Below are 16,664 nucleotides of genomic sequence, written 5' to 3'. Positions count from 1 at the left end.
ATTGTCTAACCTAAAGTTATCAGCAAATCCTAGATAAGTCATAAAAGTTCATTGAAAAATAACTTGGGTCAGTTTATGGTTCCATTTAAAAAGGGTTGGACTCTGAATATCTCCAGCAAAACCAAAAGAAAGGCAACTCTTGTGGCAAATGGCAAACGAAACTCAGGAAAAACGAAAACAAGTCAGACTGACGAGTGAGCTCTGCTGAGAGATACCCGCTACTTATTTTTTTTTTACGAAGTAAACAATCTCAAGTGACCTACAGAGTGACTGTGGTTTAAGATGACCATAAAAGTACCCTTTTCCCTTATGGGTACGGGTATAAAAATAAAAGAGCGAAACAAGAAGGCAAAGGAACCCTCACACAGGCAGCACAAAACATGCTCATATCCCAAGTTGACCGTAAAAAGTTTAAATGCGCTGAAGTGGCAACTGAAAACTGAAACATAGAGAAAGGAAATAAAAAACGAAAAAAATATAAAATGCAGCAAGGGGCATAAACAAACAATACCAAAACTGTAGCACAAACAAATTGTAAACAAGTAAGAAAGCAACAGACGAGTGTACTCGACGTCAAAATTCCTCTTACAGGGCATTCAAATATTCATAAAAATTAAGTGTGCGACTACTATGATAAAATATTATTGGGAGAGAGATGCGCTCCTGCGTCTGATACAAATATTTATGAGTAAGACAAACAGTTTCTACCCGTTTGCACTTCGAGTACCGGGTAAAAAAGCTGCAAACTTTTGTTATTGGGTAGAAGGAAAAAACCGAAAGCACATGATGAGAAAAGGCACAAGTGAAGGGAAAGCGAACCGGCAGAGCAATGAAATACTGAAATGAAAAACTGTTGCAGCTGGCTTGTGTTTCAGCTTGTGCAACGTGAGAACTTAGTTATATCAACACGAAGGCAGAAACTCATAAAACAACCAGATAAATGTCCTGTCAAAACCCCCTAAGTACTTGCAACTAAATGTGTGCAGCTTGTTGCAGTTTTAAATGTAGATTTTTGGCTTCATCACACACGAATTTAATGCTTACTTGTGGATTTCTCTTCTTACTTTGCCCTCCGTCTCTCGGGTTACCATATCATTATTCATCTCTGGCTGAGCACAATTAATGAGCTCGGCTGGGACAGAGCCAGCTGCTCTTGTGGTCTGTTTGAAGTGGTCTGGCAAATGAACTTGCTTGGGATTGTCCGGTTAGCTGACTTGGTAAACTTAAACTATGACAAATGGGACATAGATTTTTGTGGATTAGGAATAATTTGTCTGAAATTGTGCGGAGTAATGCATTCGTAAACTAAAAACACATAAGAATGATGTTCTTGCTACAAAAAGGAATAAAGCAAGACGTAACAAACAATCAATAGCAGCTAAACAGAGTGAAACTTTTATTTCCCTCTTTCCGACACATTAGTGAGGGGCGAATACACAAATGGGATATAAAAGGGTCGAATGAATTCAATTGGGTCGCACTTGTTTTCAATGATTGTGTGAAAATCGATAAATGACAGTGAAATTGGGTCACAAATGAGCAACACAAGCAACCAGAAGGAATCAGTTTATGCAATGAAGACTCTGGCTTGAACATTTAAAAAGAAAATTTATAAAATTAGAAGCATACAAAAAGAGAGTTTATTTTGCATAGACATAATTCAATCACAGAGGCTTTCAGCCTTGCTGCTATGCAAAACCTATGCATGCTCTGTGCCATCGACTGAAAATGCTAGGCAATTGAAAAGCAATTGTACGGAATGCATGCATAGCAAGATAAAAGAACTCAGTGCGTGATGTGTGTAACATAGAGTGAAGTGCACGTAACTGAAGTGCCTGAAGAGCAATGGATCAGTTGTGGGTTCCACTGTTCTTTTGACTGACGGTTTTGATTGCTATTCGGGAGGAGGGTTAAAAGGGTTGCTGTGTTGTCGCTGGCACGCACAATTAGGCGCCTGAAAAACACAGTAAACAAAGCGAGGAACTCTGCTCGAAAACGGAAAATTGCAATAGACCAGCGAATGAGTACTTATACGCAATTTTCGATGTGTGCTTTAGTTTGCAGCCTTTCAGTTCTTTCAGCTGTATCTCCCGCATACACAACGGAGAGAACACTTCTTTATGAATTGCTGGTAAGTGAAGAAGTATTTGAGTGGGTGAATAGAAATCAAAAATGAACGGCGCTTTTCTGCAGGTCGTCGAATAATCCACAGCGTGTCTTTTGCCTCCACTGAAACCACTGTAAAGATTGAATTCATATTCACTCGCGTGTTGGGAAAAACCCACATTTGATGAAGTGCATCACATGCCAATCCTTCTTCTGTCATGTTGTATATGAGCATTCACTGAGTGTAGTGAGTACACTCACTCACACTCACACTTCAAAATAAAAACCCACATTGTGGAGCACCCCCAAATTAGATTCACTTGCAGCAAGCACATTCAAGCACGCTATTTCGCACGCCATCTACTTTTTATGGCGAGGCATGAGATGGGATAATGGAGAGCGGAAGAGGGGGAAACAAAACATTTGGAGGAGCTGACTAATGCGCGAGTAGCAGCTGCTTATCGGGACACATCATGCACACGTTATGTTCTTCCTTCCTTCCTCTCCTACGCTCTTCTTTTTCATTGTACTCTTTTTTACTTTATTCGTGTACCAGCAGAAAAGAGTCTTCCATTTTTTTGAGTCGCTTTTCCCCTCTGTTTGTTCTGCAGCTTTGCTTGTTGACATTGCAACAGATACAAAAAGACAACAACTGAAACACAACATCTCGAGCACTTCCCCATGTTGTTTTACTCTGCTTTCCAAGTGAAAAGCTAACATCTCTTGTTGTGCCAAATTGCAATAGCTCTGACACCATTTTAATTCATGAAAAAATATGTTAAAATGTGCAATGCAGGATTTTAGATCGTTGCTTAGCACTCTCATCAAATATAGCTTATTCCTATCAAAAATTATGCTCAACACCAAATTTTGGTATTGCATCTGCAACCATCGAATACGATTTCATATTTCTATTCCTTGCTATTTTTTATTTGTGTCTTGATCATTGTGTAAAGCTTTGCTGATTCTTTCAATCAATTCTCATTCTCACAAGCAATTTGATAAATTGGCCTCTATGCAAATTTTTACTTTTTCTATTCTCTGGTGTGTTGTTGTCAACGTCTTCTGACATACAGAAACATCAAAATTCTGTGGCAATCTGCCCTTGGCTGTTGCACGAATACGAAGGAAAAATACTGACTACAAATGTCAAATGAACAAATTTAAGAGGAAAAATAATTTAATTCAGCCCAAATAGCAAAAGCTAAGATAATAGAACTAAATGTTTTTCTTGCTCGACCTTTTGCTGCATTAATTGGCTCTCTTGTTAAGGTAACTTTCATTTTATTGGCAATCTCTGGACCATGTCCATCAGGTAAATAGATTGTATAACACACATTACCAAAGATAATTAGATACGAACAAAAAATAAGCGCAGCCTTGGTTGAAACCATTTGTAGGATAAAGTTTGTGGGACAAGCAAAAACCACGTCAACAACCAGAAAGCGAAGACGACCTCGATTAACTTAAGCAACACGTACTAAATTTTTATTGAATTGGTCGCGGGGGAACAAAGTCAATGCAAGAGTAGGACAAGAGCCGACGACAACAGAGAAGAAAAAACTATTAACAAAGCAAACGAAACAAACAAAGTAAAACAAAAGTCTACAGAAATTGTGGCATGCCAACAGGCGCAGCACACACATAAAGACAGACACTTGACTGCGAGTGGAGACAATGTAAGAAGACAAGAGAATACATAAACAAAAAAAATGTTGAAAACAACGACAAGTGAAAATAGAAGCCAACAGTTGTGAATACTCGACTAACAGACGCCCTGCTATCTAAACAAATTTGGAAGTCATCTCCTTTAAGTCACAGCTGAACTTAATCAAAGCTTTAGAATTCCTTGTAGGGAATAACAACAGCAACTGGAATACGCCCACGTACAAGGGACTGCAAATCTGCAACATTATGTTGAAATCTTGTTGAGTCGTGGCTGCTTCCATCCCTATCCCCATTTCCATTCCCATCTCTATCTGCGGCAGCCTCAATCTAATGCCATATTTCTTCTTATGCTGCCTGCGACTCCACTCTGAGCATGTCAATTGCATCATTAATAATGGCATTGGGCATTTGCCAGGGGCAAAACAGCTGCCAGGCCATACATTAGGATACGTGCCCAAGTATGTATCCTGGCCGTTGACTAATGGCTCGCACATACGCCGAGAGGTTTACAGACAATGAACTCCAAACAGCCAGAGCCAAGGAATCGACTAAGCACAACTCAAACAAAGCAGTCCGAATGAAGCAACTTTGCTTCCCAACTCCGATGCGCAAAAGTGAGAACGTGATCTGCATTTCAAATCAGCTACACAACTTGCATTTCTCTTCAAGTTAAACTTTAAGTACTTGGCCCTCATACCACACTGCGTATACGCAATTTTTCAATTAACTCAAGTTTAATTGATTTACCAGATTTGCTGCCGCATCATAAACACTTCTCATTTTTAATGCACAATTTAACAAATTAGCAAGTCCACATTGACTACTGAAAGTATTCCCCTGCTATCTGCTTTACTTTTCAGGTACAACAAGAACAACAAGAATAAGATTTATGTGTCGACACTCGAGCGTACTATATTCTGCCGTTAATAACAAAAAAATTACGCATTATGTTGCCAGAACCACATATCTCCTCCTCTTCTCTTCTCTCCACTCCCCTTCACTACCATGCTGCCCACACCTCGAGTGCCTCACTTAGGGATCCTGTTCGGAACAGGCAAGGGCCATAAATATGTTGATGTTTGTTACGGTTAAGAGCCGCCCATAGCTGATAGGTGTGTGTTGTGTACGCGTTTATATGTGTGTGTGAGAGTTACACAACCTAATTACATTTTAATGCCATGGCATTTGGCACTTTTTATGTCTGGCATTAAAGATGTGCTCCAACAGCTTTATCGATAATGCCTTAACTCATATGCGTGCATATGCTTTCAACAGCATATTAAGTTAAGTTGCTATATTGCAATTGGATAAAAATATTAAATAACGTGCAGCGGAATCTTGATGTGAATAGTTAAATACTGCATAAATTATTGTACATTAGCTTAAGCATTGAATGAACTGGACTAAAATATTCTGAAAGTTTGAATAAGTTTAAATAATTAAGTTTATCTCTTAAGACTCAAGGGCTTATCTTGACACTTTTAACAATATAATTGAACATCTTATTCACAAGTAAGTTGAATAATCCACAGAATATGCAAAGGAACCATAATAATGAACTGTCTCAATCAACAGTTGAGGAAAGTCCTTGTTATAGCGAGTATTCTATTTGGGAATTGATTTAAATCTCTACACCGCACGACTTGCTCCCAAATTGCGTCAAGTGAGCGCAAGTGCCAGGGGCAAGAAAATATACGAAAACGGCAACAACAGCCACAGACAGCAACAGGAACAACAACGACGATCAAAGCAGCAGGCTGTAAAATTAGAAAACTTCTCCTTGGCATACAAATGAAGCGTTTAAATTGTTCCCCTTCCCTTCCCTTCTCCTTCTTCTTCTTCTTCTCTAGACTCATCTGTGGCACAACCAGTTGTGGGGCAACAATTGTCCTCTTAGCAGCCAATAAGCCGCACCCAAAATCATTGTGAGAAAGTGTGCACCAAGGATCTGATGCTCCAATTGAATGACAGTCTGGCCCAGACTTTTATTGTGGCCCGAGATTGCCGCAACAGCCGGTGAGGAGCAATGGGAACAATGGGAACGTAATTGTAGCGGAAATAGTTGGACTGGAATCAAGAAATGCGATGGCTCTTGGCGCCTTTCCAAATGGGCTCCACAGCTGGTGCACGCTACTGTAATAGTTGTAGAGGAGTTCCCTGTCCTCTGTACTCTATTCTCGCTGTCTCCATTAACGTCGAACCATTTTAATATTTAAAATATCATTCAGAAAGCGAAAATAGCGCAGCCCAGAATTTTACGGCAAGCTGAATAATTCAGCAGGCGACAATAATAATAGTTTGGATATGTCTTATGCCTTCGCCTGAACTAGCAGCGGAGCCATATCAGGCCACAGACCCGTTGGCTTAAGTGCTGTGTGCTTTGCATGTGAAAATCCCTTGAAAACACACACACAAGCACACGCGCACATACATTGTGACAAGCGGAGTCGACATGATACTCGTCTTGGATTGAGCCTTGTAGGGATTTCGTTGAGGCGGCAGCTCAAAGTCTAGTCGGGAAGAAGGGATCGCTGCAAGGCGGCATTAAATATGCAAATTAAAGTGCAGCCAGGTGAGCAGTTGGCATCGGACTGAGACAGAGACTGAGACAGAGACTAAAAGAGATAGAGAATCGGAGAGAGAGAGAGACAGAAACAGAGACTAAGCTGAGCAGCCCACGAATGTTAATGTTGTACCCTAAGTTTAAGGCGAGCTGAGGAATTCAAATGCTTTTATCAAGCCGAAACTTTAATTCACCTCGACGTTGCGCATACGCCACGTGCGCCCAAGGACAACATAAGCCGTATTTTGTCGTGTGAGTGTGTGTGTAAACGAAAGTCATAAATTTTCCTGGCTGAAGCACGTCGAAATTCAAATTTTGTTTGTTGGCATAGAAATCATTCGTATGACTTTCGCCAGCTGGCAAAGGATATACGAGTATAGTAGAAACAGAAGAGACCACAAACAGTCCCCGTCCGGCTGTTGCTATTGCGGTTGTTATTGTTACTGAATTTCTTTAGATGAAATGCAAAAAAATATACTGAATGAGCAAAACAGAAACTTGGAAACATTATAATAAATATGACAAAAGCCATTGGGAGAAAGAACAAATGATATGCATGAGTTTTTTAAGAGATATTTTCTAAAAATGGAGAAAAGTTAACCCATATTCGATTGGTGAACATCAACATGAATTTAATTTTTAGCACAGACTGAAAACTCAATTTTATCTGAATAGTTTCAAATTTATATTGTTCCTGTAGTTTCTATTTAGTAGTCCTTTAATATTTAACGGCTTATCTGAGTATTGAGCTTTTCTTTAAAAAAGCAAAAAAACACAAAGTAACAAACTCGTGAATGTGCCAGACTAACTTGGGTCTTTGACCCGAGGGACAAACAACAAGCCTGTTAGTGAGGATGTTTACAATCTCCGAGGGGAATGAAATCTGATGACAATGGGTCTGGCGAACAATGTTATAAAACCAAATTCAACGTTCTTAGACAGCTCTAAATTTACTTTCATTATTGCAATAAAAATGGTAATGTGTTTGCTTTCTAAAATTACGAAAGTTAAAGCAAAGCTTATTAATTATGATTAATCCTCAAACTTTGAGATAGCAACAAGCCTTGGAAAAAGTATTCAACAATAATATGCGAATCTGTTGTGCCTCTTTACCAATAATCTGGCAAATCCGTTTATTGTGAGCTCCTCTCAATCCAATTGTCAGAGCCCATGTCAATTCTCAGCAGGAAAGAATAAATTGAATAAAAGACTTCCCCACAATGAGCATTATAGCAATACAATCTGTTATGTGAATGAGAAGTATAAGCGAAAGCGAAAGATTTTCATATTCAATCTGACACTGAACGACGATGTCAATTTTTCGCTTATCTTCTTTACCTCTATTTCTCTTCTTTTTCTCCCGTGACTTCCTCTCCTTCCTACAATTTTTACGCAGAAAACATGAAATTTTAATTGATGCTGAACTGACTCACAGAATGATTCAAGAAAATGAAAACTCAGGCGACGACTTCAGCATGAAAATCCTTTTCACAGCCTTCACATTTCCCTCTCTCATTCCATTATTTCCCAGTCTCTGATGCTTACCTGCCAGTCACCTTTCGAGTGGGATAGGTCGAGGGATTCTTTTCCTTCGGCCTTCAGCCATCTGCCTTGCACGTTTTTCATTTTTCGTCAGCTACTGAGAGAGAATTCTATTTTTCGTTTCAAATTCACATCAATTCCCAAATCTGGTTTTTCGTTTCCTCTGCTGTTGCTGTTGCTTTTGCGGAGGCTCTCTTGGGGTGGCGCAAGTGCTGACTGTTGAATGACTGACTGAAGTGAGGCAATGGAAATAACATGTTTGGCTACTGTTTTTCGTGAAAGAATGTGGAAGGTGGCCAGCAAATTGTTTTGCAGTTTAAATCGCTTGCAATCAATCTCTAAATTGCCGGCTGTTAAAATGATAAACGCTCCGTTGGGCCAATGGACTTTCAGTCTATTCAGGCAGCAACACCTGCGAGGTTGCAGAGGGCAAAAGGCTTGGAAGTTGGAAACCAATGCAATGCTTTTGCGGTTGTCAGAGCATTTTAGGATCACATTCTCTTGTAATGGCTTCTCGGACTTGCTGCAGATGATTTTTTAATTAAATTGTGGTTTCCGCTTAAAATCGGAGACTTTATATTTTATTGCATTTCCATTTAGTTATATCGAACTGGCACAAAACAAAGAACAGACTAACTGCGAAGTAAGCGAAATTGGAAAAGTAAAAATACTAAAATAGTTTATTTAATAAAATCATGTGCATTTTTGTTTATCTCTGATTCCATGTTCCATGTGAATAAAACTGAATGCGATTCAGGCGAAATTAAAATCAAATGTTTATACAAAATTCGATTGTTTATATTTCTTGTCGAACATATAGGTGGAAGATGGGGGAATGTTATTTTTGGAATGCAATTGAGTACACAGAGTACAGCACAGTATTCACTTAGGGAGATTATTTGCTTAATTTACTTTGATACGACTCAACAAATATTTCAATGTCACTTTGCAGATGTGAATTTGTGTTTGCATCAACAAATTGATTATACGCCCTGTTGACCCTATTCACATTCGCTCTCTCTTTCCCTCAATCTCTTTCTCATTTTCTTTGGTCTCTCGTTTTGTTTGTTTGGCAATTTGTGTTGCCAGCAGCAACAAAGCGAGTCAAAATGTCATTCATGTAAATGTTTATCATCAACTTCTGCGGGCTATTTACTCTAATGTAAACTTGTTTCGGGAATTTGTTCAACATCAACGACTACGACAATGACAACAGCAGCTAATGGCTAATTGATGTGTGCATTTGTGTGGCTGCAACAATTTCCTTCACAATGCTGAGCCTTAAGTCAAGTATTGCTAAGGCATCTTCTAGATTTCAAAGCATGTCCCACATAAAATGGCACTCACTGACACAATGACAGAATGACAAACTGAAGCTATGACAGTGGCAGAAGAAACAAATGTTCCATTCTTTCAACTTCTGCAGCTCCATCCCGAGGCTGACACTGAGCAATGTGCGCAAGTGTCGGCCCAACTTGACTTCTCTCCTCTGTTCTCTATCTTTTGTCTACTCCTCTGTTCTACTGCTCTGTATTCATGCTTGGGGTATGCAATATGAATGTGTCGCATGTGCTGTCTCCCTCTTTTGTGGTACAAACGGCGACATCATCATTACGCAGCAACTCCAGACACTTGGTATGCAGCACCCGCAACAAAAGTTGAAATACTACTAGAAGGAGGAGAAGCAACAGCAGCTGCGCTTGAGGCGCCCCCATTTGTTTCTTTTTCATCTGGCGGAAGCGATTGAACCGCAAAATGGCAAAACGACAGCCAACTATCAGCCAAATCACATTTAGCCAGGTTTCTTGTTAATGATGATGACAGCAAAAGGTGTTGCCACTTCTGCATCGGCTTCTGCTTGTTGGTATATGTGTTTCTGTTTGTGTTGTTGTTGATGTCTTCCACTTGACATTATCTGCACCCTGCTGCTGCCATATCAACATAGCATGTCTTTCCGAGCAACTCTTCTCTTGCCTGTCATACTCGTGAACTCGTCTGGCTGTCTGCGAATTTGCACCACATGTGGGAGCAACACGATTCAGATAACCATAGAATGTGACATGTGTTGTCATCATGTCAAGCGGTCGAGTTCACATCAGGAGTGCAAAATATATACGTAATATCTTATGTAGAATACGCTGAACATATAAGAGTATGAATTGAAATGTGTTACGAAATTGTCACAGACACGTTAGTTTGTGTCTTCATGTAAGACAGGCGCCTTACAATGCAACATATGTTGCAACATCTGATATAGTTTGAATAAATTATAAGATAAGATTAGGATGAACATGAGTGAGATTGATTTGCCGCATATGAATAATACAACAGACTCAAATATTTTGAGTGTCAGTTCATGCGGTGAATGTTTTTGGCAGAATGATTGATATTACATGGAAACAAAAAAATCGAAAAAAAAGATTTGCACAACTAACTGACGCATCAAATCATTTTATTTCCGCATGAAATTCTAAAATGTTCAACTGTCATATTTTGACGTTTATTCCATATATTAGAAATGATTGTTTTTTTTTCCTAAGTCAGTTGAGTATTTATACATGTATGTTGTATTCAGTACAACAAAAAATGTGCAATAAAAAGCCATTCAAGTGCGAATGACCGCAAATGAATATAAGCGCAATGTGAGTGGCAACGAAATGTCGCAACAATTGTTGTGATGATGGAAAATATGACATATACATACACAAGTACACGATATGGGAATAGTCACGCAATAACACTGAAACAGAAAGTCAGAAAACGTGACTGTCCCGCTACACGAGCATGTTTATGCACACATTGCGTATACATAATGTTGGCTTAATGGCAAGGCGCATTGCGTTCCAAACTAAACTCAACATTTGTTTGCTTCAAATGATATTTCCGACTACCGCCTACCTTTCCGACCCAGTTTCCACAAGTCCTTGTCAGCATGTATGTTTTCATTGTCACCTCATATGGTAATTCTACAGAATTCTTTAGACCAGTTCACTTTTTGCAAAAAAAAAAAAATACGAAAAGGGTTTATTAAGCTTATCGAGGTCAAAATATATATATAACTTATGTATGAAATTTTAAATTCATATTTTTTGAAAACTGAACCAACGCAGTATCTATTTTAAGATAGAGCTCAAGCTTCATAGATAAACTTAGCTTTCATTGAAGACTTGAGCAGGTCTCTTTCAGTCAGCACTTGATGTACATACATAGGTATTCATACGTTACTTGTGATTTAATTGCTTATAACGCTTTCATTATTATAACTGCAGCTGCTGTAGATTATTCTTTTGATTCCATTGTTCGACATTTCATTGTGGCCAATGCAAACACCGTACACAAACACAACGCGCTGATGAATTGACAGATAATTAAATACACCCAAAATGCCAACTGAAGACAGAAGACAAAACGTGCCGCATGTGGGTGGCAATGGTTTTAAGGTTGAATGTGGCTGGCGACTACGCTGGCAGCCAGACAGTTCAACTGACACACAAATAGAGAGAAAGAGAGTCGAGCCGAGGAGCTGAAGAACAGCAAACGGAAGCAGACCAAGAGATTGGGTAAATGGAACGTCGGAAGAGGGAAGAGGGAAGGTAAAGCGGACAAATTGGGACTTGTGTACATAGTGAAGATTTGCATATTGATTCATATGGCAATTGCTTGCAAATGAATTGCTTTCAATACAAATTGCGACAGCTGCAAAATGTTGATTGATTTCAAGGATTCAAGTTAGAAGTTCTGTGAGCTCATCAGACTTAATCACTTCCATTTCGTTGATACAAATCCTCCATTCAATTGAAAATCTATTCAAATATATAAAATGTTTACCATGTGGCTGAGTGCACACTTATGTTGCCATAAGCAATAAATATTTATTTATGATATTACTAATGTATGCTTTGTTTAGGTTTTTAATTTATGAGTTTGTTTTATCTCAAGGCAAAAGAAATCACCCATAAATAAAATGCATATAAATAAATAGCTACTCTTAATTTTGCTATTTTTTTGTTTTGTTTTTAATTCCAGCTGTGTGAACAATAAATTTAATCGAAATATTTGCTAGTTCCCTAGTGTATGACTAATTGCGTTGTAAATACGCACATAATGTGGATAGTTTAATTGTAAAGTACAAAATACTCACTTGGTCCTTTATTTATAGTACAGAAAATAAATTTATATAATTAATGTGGATGTTTTTTCTTTATCCGTAGTCGGTGAACTATTTTCGCAATAGCGTTGTTTGTTATTTTGTTGATGTTGATTTCGCGCTATTTTGTTTATTAGCTTTCACTTTAAGCGGAATTCGCACACGCACTCACTGTTTAACACTCAACATTTAATCATAATAGACTGCAATGAAAAATATACATTTGAATTATATTATTTCACTCACACACGGAATAATTAGTAGCCCAAGCTGCGGCTTTGCAAGTTTTGCAGCCCTTCGTGAATGAGTTATTTTAGCATTTAATTAAAAAATTGCTTATACGCCATGTGTGCTGTGTACCGTGTGCCGCAAAGTAGGTTAAATCCGTATGCGCATAATTGTAGGCTAAAATCCTTAAATTGTGCGACGCGTCGTGACCGTTGCAAGCCGTTGGACACCAATTACGAATTCAGAATGCCAAATGCGAGGGAGACGAAACAAAAAAAACATGAAATATACTAGCAACAAAAAAGGTAACCATAAGGCACAACGCAAACATAAAACTCTCGAACAAAGCACGCAAAGTTATTATTTCTGTGTGTGTGTGTAGAGTTGATTGTGTATGTGTGTATTGCTGTATGCAAATAGTTAATTTCACTAAAACAAAGACGACAAAAGCACAGAAAAGCTTGAATAAAATTATATTCACATTTGTCCTCAACCGGACAAATTATGAGTGTGTTCGTAAACTTTTTGATATGATACTCAGTTAAAAGCAAGCAAAAGTTGAGAATTTATAATTTAGATAGTAAAATAAATTTAAATTTCTCATTAATTTCGTTTACTAGCACTTAATATTTAAATGTGAGCATTATTATTTCATTCCACCACAAGTTGTTTATGCTAGTTCTCTCCCATTCTTCTTCAAATGAAACACACAAATACAAAACAATGTGATTGTGTTCATTGTTATTTTTGTTGTTGTTTGTTATTGCTATACGCACAGCACACACGCACTCAACACACTCAGCCATGCACAGTTCATTGGTTCACTTCGATTTTTGCTATTTTTACGCGTCTTTGACACACGGCAAACATTTCTTACAAATGCCGGATGGTTGTCTATTTGTTATTGCTAGTTGTTGTCGTTGTTGTTGTAGTTGTTGTTGCTACGCCTACGATTTACACGCCTGTCGTTGTGTCGGACCGTTCGTTAGCACTTCGTTGCGTTTCGTTGCGCAGAGTTCAAATGCCGCAAAATAACTGAAGTCTCGTACACATCGGCCAGCAGCGAAATACTTGTGTCAAACGCCAGCAGAGGCAGAGGCAGCGACCGAGACTGAAGCAGCGCTGCCAGCAATCAGCGTTTGACGTTAGTGGAGTCTGCGCAGTTCAATCAAAACAAATTTAACACTTAGATGGTGCACGGTCTTTCAACTTGGACATTTACTGAAAGTAGACAAATAAAAAAATTTAAAAAATTGATTTACAAACTTTGTCAGATGTGGGGTTCGAACCCACGCTCTCTCTCGAGAACCAGAGCTTAAATCTGGCGCCTTAGACCGCTCGGCCAATCTGACTTATTGAGTTCCCCTGAGCTCAACAATCCTGATATACTAAATTAGTATGAAATGAAAGTGCGTAATATTCAAATTGTTTTTGTTGTAATTTATTTAAATTTATTACCAAAATTAATTGTAAAATTAAGAAAATTCAGTATTTTCACTGTTCTCCAATAAAAAGTTGCCAATAATTATTCATTATATTCTAATAAATTTATTTTTTTCTTCATATATACAGAAATATATAAATATGAATATATTTTCTTGATCTCATATTAAATTGAATTACATTTTCAGATTTGCTTTATGTTGTACAAATAGTTGCAACTAATCTTTCTCCCCAATTGAATAATAATGTGTTCTGAATCGCATGCAATGGAATAGTTATTCTTCTTTTCAAGAATTTATGTACATCAATAAATATTCATCACATTATTTACTATTTATTATTTACAGCTTTATTAGCTTAAACCCTACAATGAGAACCACAGGCAATTGAGTCTTTTCGTTTCAACTACTTCTTTGTGTGTGACACGTGGCGTGCCTCATATAAATGCTATGCCACATTGAGCCAACAAAGCTCAAACTCGAACTATCTCCGACAATTTGTTAACATATTTCACATCACATCAGTGAAATTCTACATTCCACATTATACATTTGCACATTTAGTTGTATATATATTTTTGCACTCATGTTGTGCTCTCGACCGCTTGACACGCTGACAAACACGTGTCGCCTCCTGCGGTTGCCTTTCACCACATGCGGCAACAGAAGTGCGACTGAGTGGGAGCGACACTCGGAGTGACATATGTCAGCGTTGATATGGCTGCAGAAGAGTGCTAAAAATGTCAAGTAGAAGACATCAACAACAACACAAACACAAATTCCAGCACAGACTGAAGCAGAAGCAGAAGTGGCAACACCTTTTGCTGTCATCATCATTAACAAGAAACCTGGCTAAATGTGATTTGGCTGATAGTTGGCTGTCGTTTTGCCATTTTGCGGTTCAATCGCTTCCGCCAGATGAAAAAGAAACAAATGGGGGCGCCTCAAGCGCAGCTGCTGTTGCTTCTCCTCCTTCTAGTAGTAATTCAACTTCTGTTGCGGGGTCTGCATACCAAGTGTCTGGAGTTGCTGCGTAATGATGATGTCGCCGTTTGTACCACAAAAGAGGGAGACAGCACATGCGACACATTCATATTGCATACCCCAAGCATGAATACAGAGCAGTAGAACAGAGGAGTAGACAACAGATAGAGAACAGAGGAGAGAAGTCAAGTTGGACCGACACTTGCGCACATTGCTCAGTGTCAGCCTCGGGATGGAGCTGCAGAAGTTGAAAGAATGGAACATTTGTTTCTTCTGCCACTGTCATAGCTTCAGTTTGTCATTCTGTCTTGTGTCAGTGAGTGCCATTTTATATGGGACATGCTTTGAAATCTACGAAATGCCTTAGCAATACTTGATTTAAGGCTCAGCATTGTGAAGGAAATTGTTGCAGCCACACAAATGCACACATCAATTAGCCATTAGCTGCTGTTGTCATTGTCGTAGTCGTTGATGTTGAACAAAATTTGTTCAACATCAACGACTACGACAATGACAACAGCAGCTAATGGCTAATTGATGTGTGCATTTGTGTGGCTGCAACAATTTCCTTCACAATGCTGAGCCTTAAATCAAGTATTGCTAAGGCATTTCGTAGATTTCAAAGCATGTCCCATATAAAATGGCACTCACTGACACAAGACAGAATGACAAACTGAAGCTATGACAGTGGCAGAAGAAACAAATGTTCCATTCTTTCAACTTCTGCAGCTCCATCCCGAGGCTGACACTGAGCAATGTGCGCAAGTGTCGGTCCAACTTGACTTCTCTCCTCTGTTCTCTATCTGTTGTCTACTCCTCTGTTCTACTGCTCTGTATTCATGCTTGGGGTATGCAATATGAATGTGTCGCATGTGCTGTCTCCCTCTTTTGTGGTACAAACGGCGACATCATCATTACGCAGCAACTCCAGACACTTGGTATGCAGACCCCGCAACAGAAGTTGAATTACTACTAGAAGGAGGAGAAGCAACAGCAGCTGCGCTTGAGGCGCCCCCATTTGTTTCTTTTTCATCTGGCGGAAGCGATTGAACCGCAAAATGGCAAAACGACAGCCAACTATCAGCCAAATCACATTTAGCCAGGTTTCTTGTTAATGATGATGACAGCAAAAGGTGTTGCCACTTCTGCTTCTGCTTCAGTCTGTGCTGGAATTTGTGTTTGTGTTGTTGTTGATGTCTTCTACTTGACATTTTTAGCACTCTTCTGCAGCCATATCAACGCTGACATATGTCACTCCGAGTGTCGCTCCCACTCAGTCGCACTTCTGTTGCCGCATGTGGTGAAAGGCAACCGCAGGAGGCGACACGTGTTTGTCAGCGTGTCAAGCGGTCGAGAGCACAACATGAGTGCAAAAATATATATACAACTAAATGTGCAAATGTATAATGTGGAATGTAGAATTTCACTGATGTGATGTGAAATATGTTAACAAATTGTCGGAGATAGTTCGAGTTTGAGCTTTGTTGGCTCAATGTGGCATAGCATTTATATGAGGCACGCCACGTGTCACACACAAAGAAGTAGTTGAAACGAAAAGACTCAATTGCCTGTGGTTCTCATTGTAGGGTTTAAGCTAATAAAGCTGTAAATAATAAATAGTAAATAATGTGATGAATATTTATTGATGTACATAAATTCTTGAAAAGAAGAATAACTATTCCATTGCATGCGATTCAGAACACATTATTATTCAATTGGGGAGAAAGATTAGTTGCAACTATTTGTACAACATAAAGCAAATCTGAAAATGTAATTCAATTTAATATGAGATCAAGAAAATATATTCATATTTATATATTTCTGTATATATGAAGAAAAAAATAAATTTATTAGAATATAATGAATAATTATTGGCAACTTTTTATTGGAGAACAGTGAAAATACTGAATTTTCTTAATTTTACAATTAATTTTGGTAATAAATTTAAATAAATTACAACAAAAACAATTTGAATATTACGCAC

At 38.5% G+C, this 16,664-nt stretch overlaps 1 protein-coding gene and 1 non-coding gene across 3 annotated transcripts in view; both read right to left on the bottom strand.

Annotated features, from left to right (window-relative positions):
• The window catches only part of LOC117574157 (uncharacterized), a 32,252-nt gene extending 18,973 nt beyond the window's left edge, over positions 1-13,279 (bottom strand). Inside the window, exons 1-2 of one of the 2 annotated variants that reach the window (XM_034257839.2) lie at positions 13,206-13,279; positions 12,021-12,229 (exon numbers count right to left, since the gene is read on the bottom strand). The gene's annotated coding sequence lies outside the window, so the exon portion shown is untranslated. Of the gene's footprint in view, positions 1-12,020; positions 12,230-13,131 lie in introns of both variants that reach the window. The other variant, XM_034257838.2, reaches the window with a different exon arrangement.
• Positions 13,280-13,522: 243 nt separating this feature from the next.
• On the bottom strand, positions 13,523-13,606 carry Trnal-uaa (transfer RNA leucine (anticodon UAA)). The gene has a single exon. It is a non-coding gene; the product is annotated as a tRNA-Leu (tRNA).
• Between the last annotated feature and the right edge of the window lie 3,058 nt (positions 13,607-16,664).

The sequence above is a fragment of the Drosophila albomicans genome, chromosome 2R, assembly GCF_009650485.2.
Source record: "Drosophila albomicans strain 15112-1751.03 chromosome 2R, ASM965048v2, whole genome shotgun sequence".
Lineage (NCBI taxonomy): Eukaryota > Metazoa > Arthropoda > Insecta > Diptera > Drosophilidae > Drosophila > Drosophila albomicans.
The sequence above is the reverse complement of the archived record's forward strand: the minus strand, read 5'-3'. Positions and strand labels throughout refer to the sequence as shown.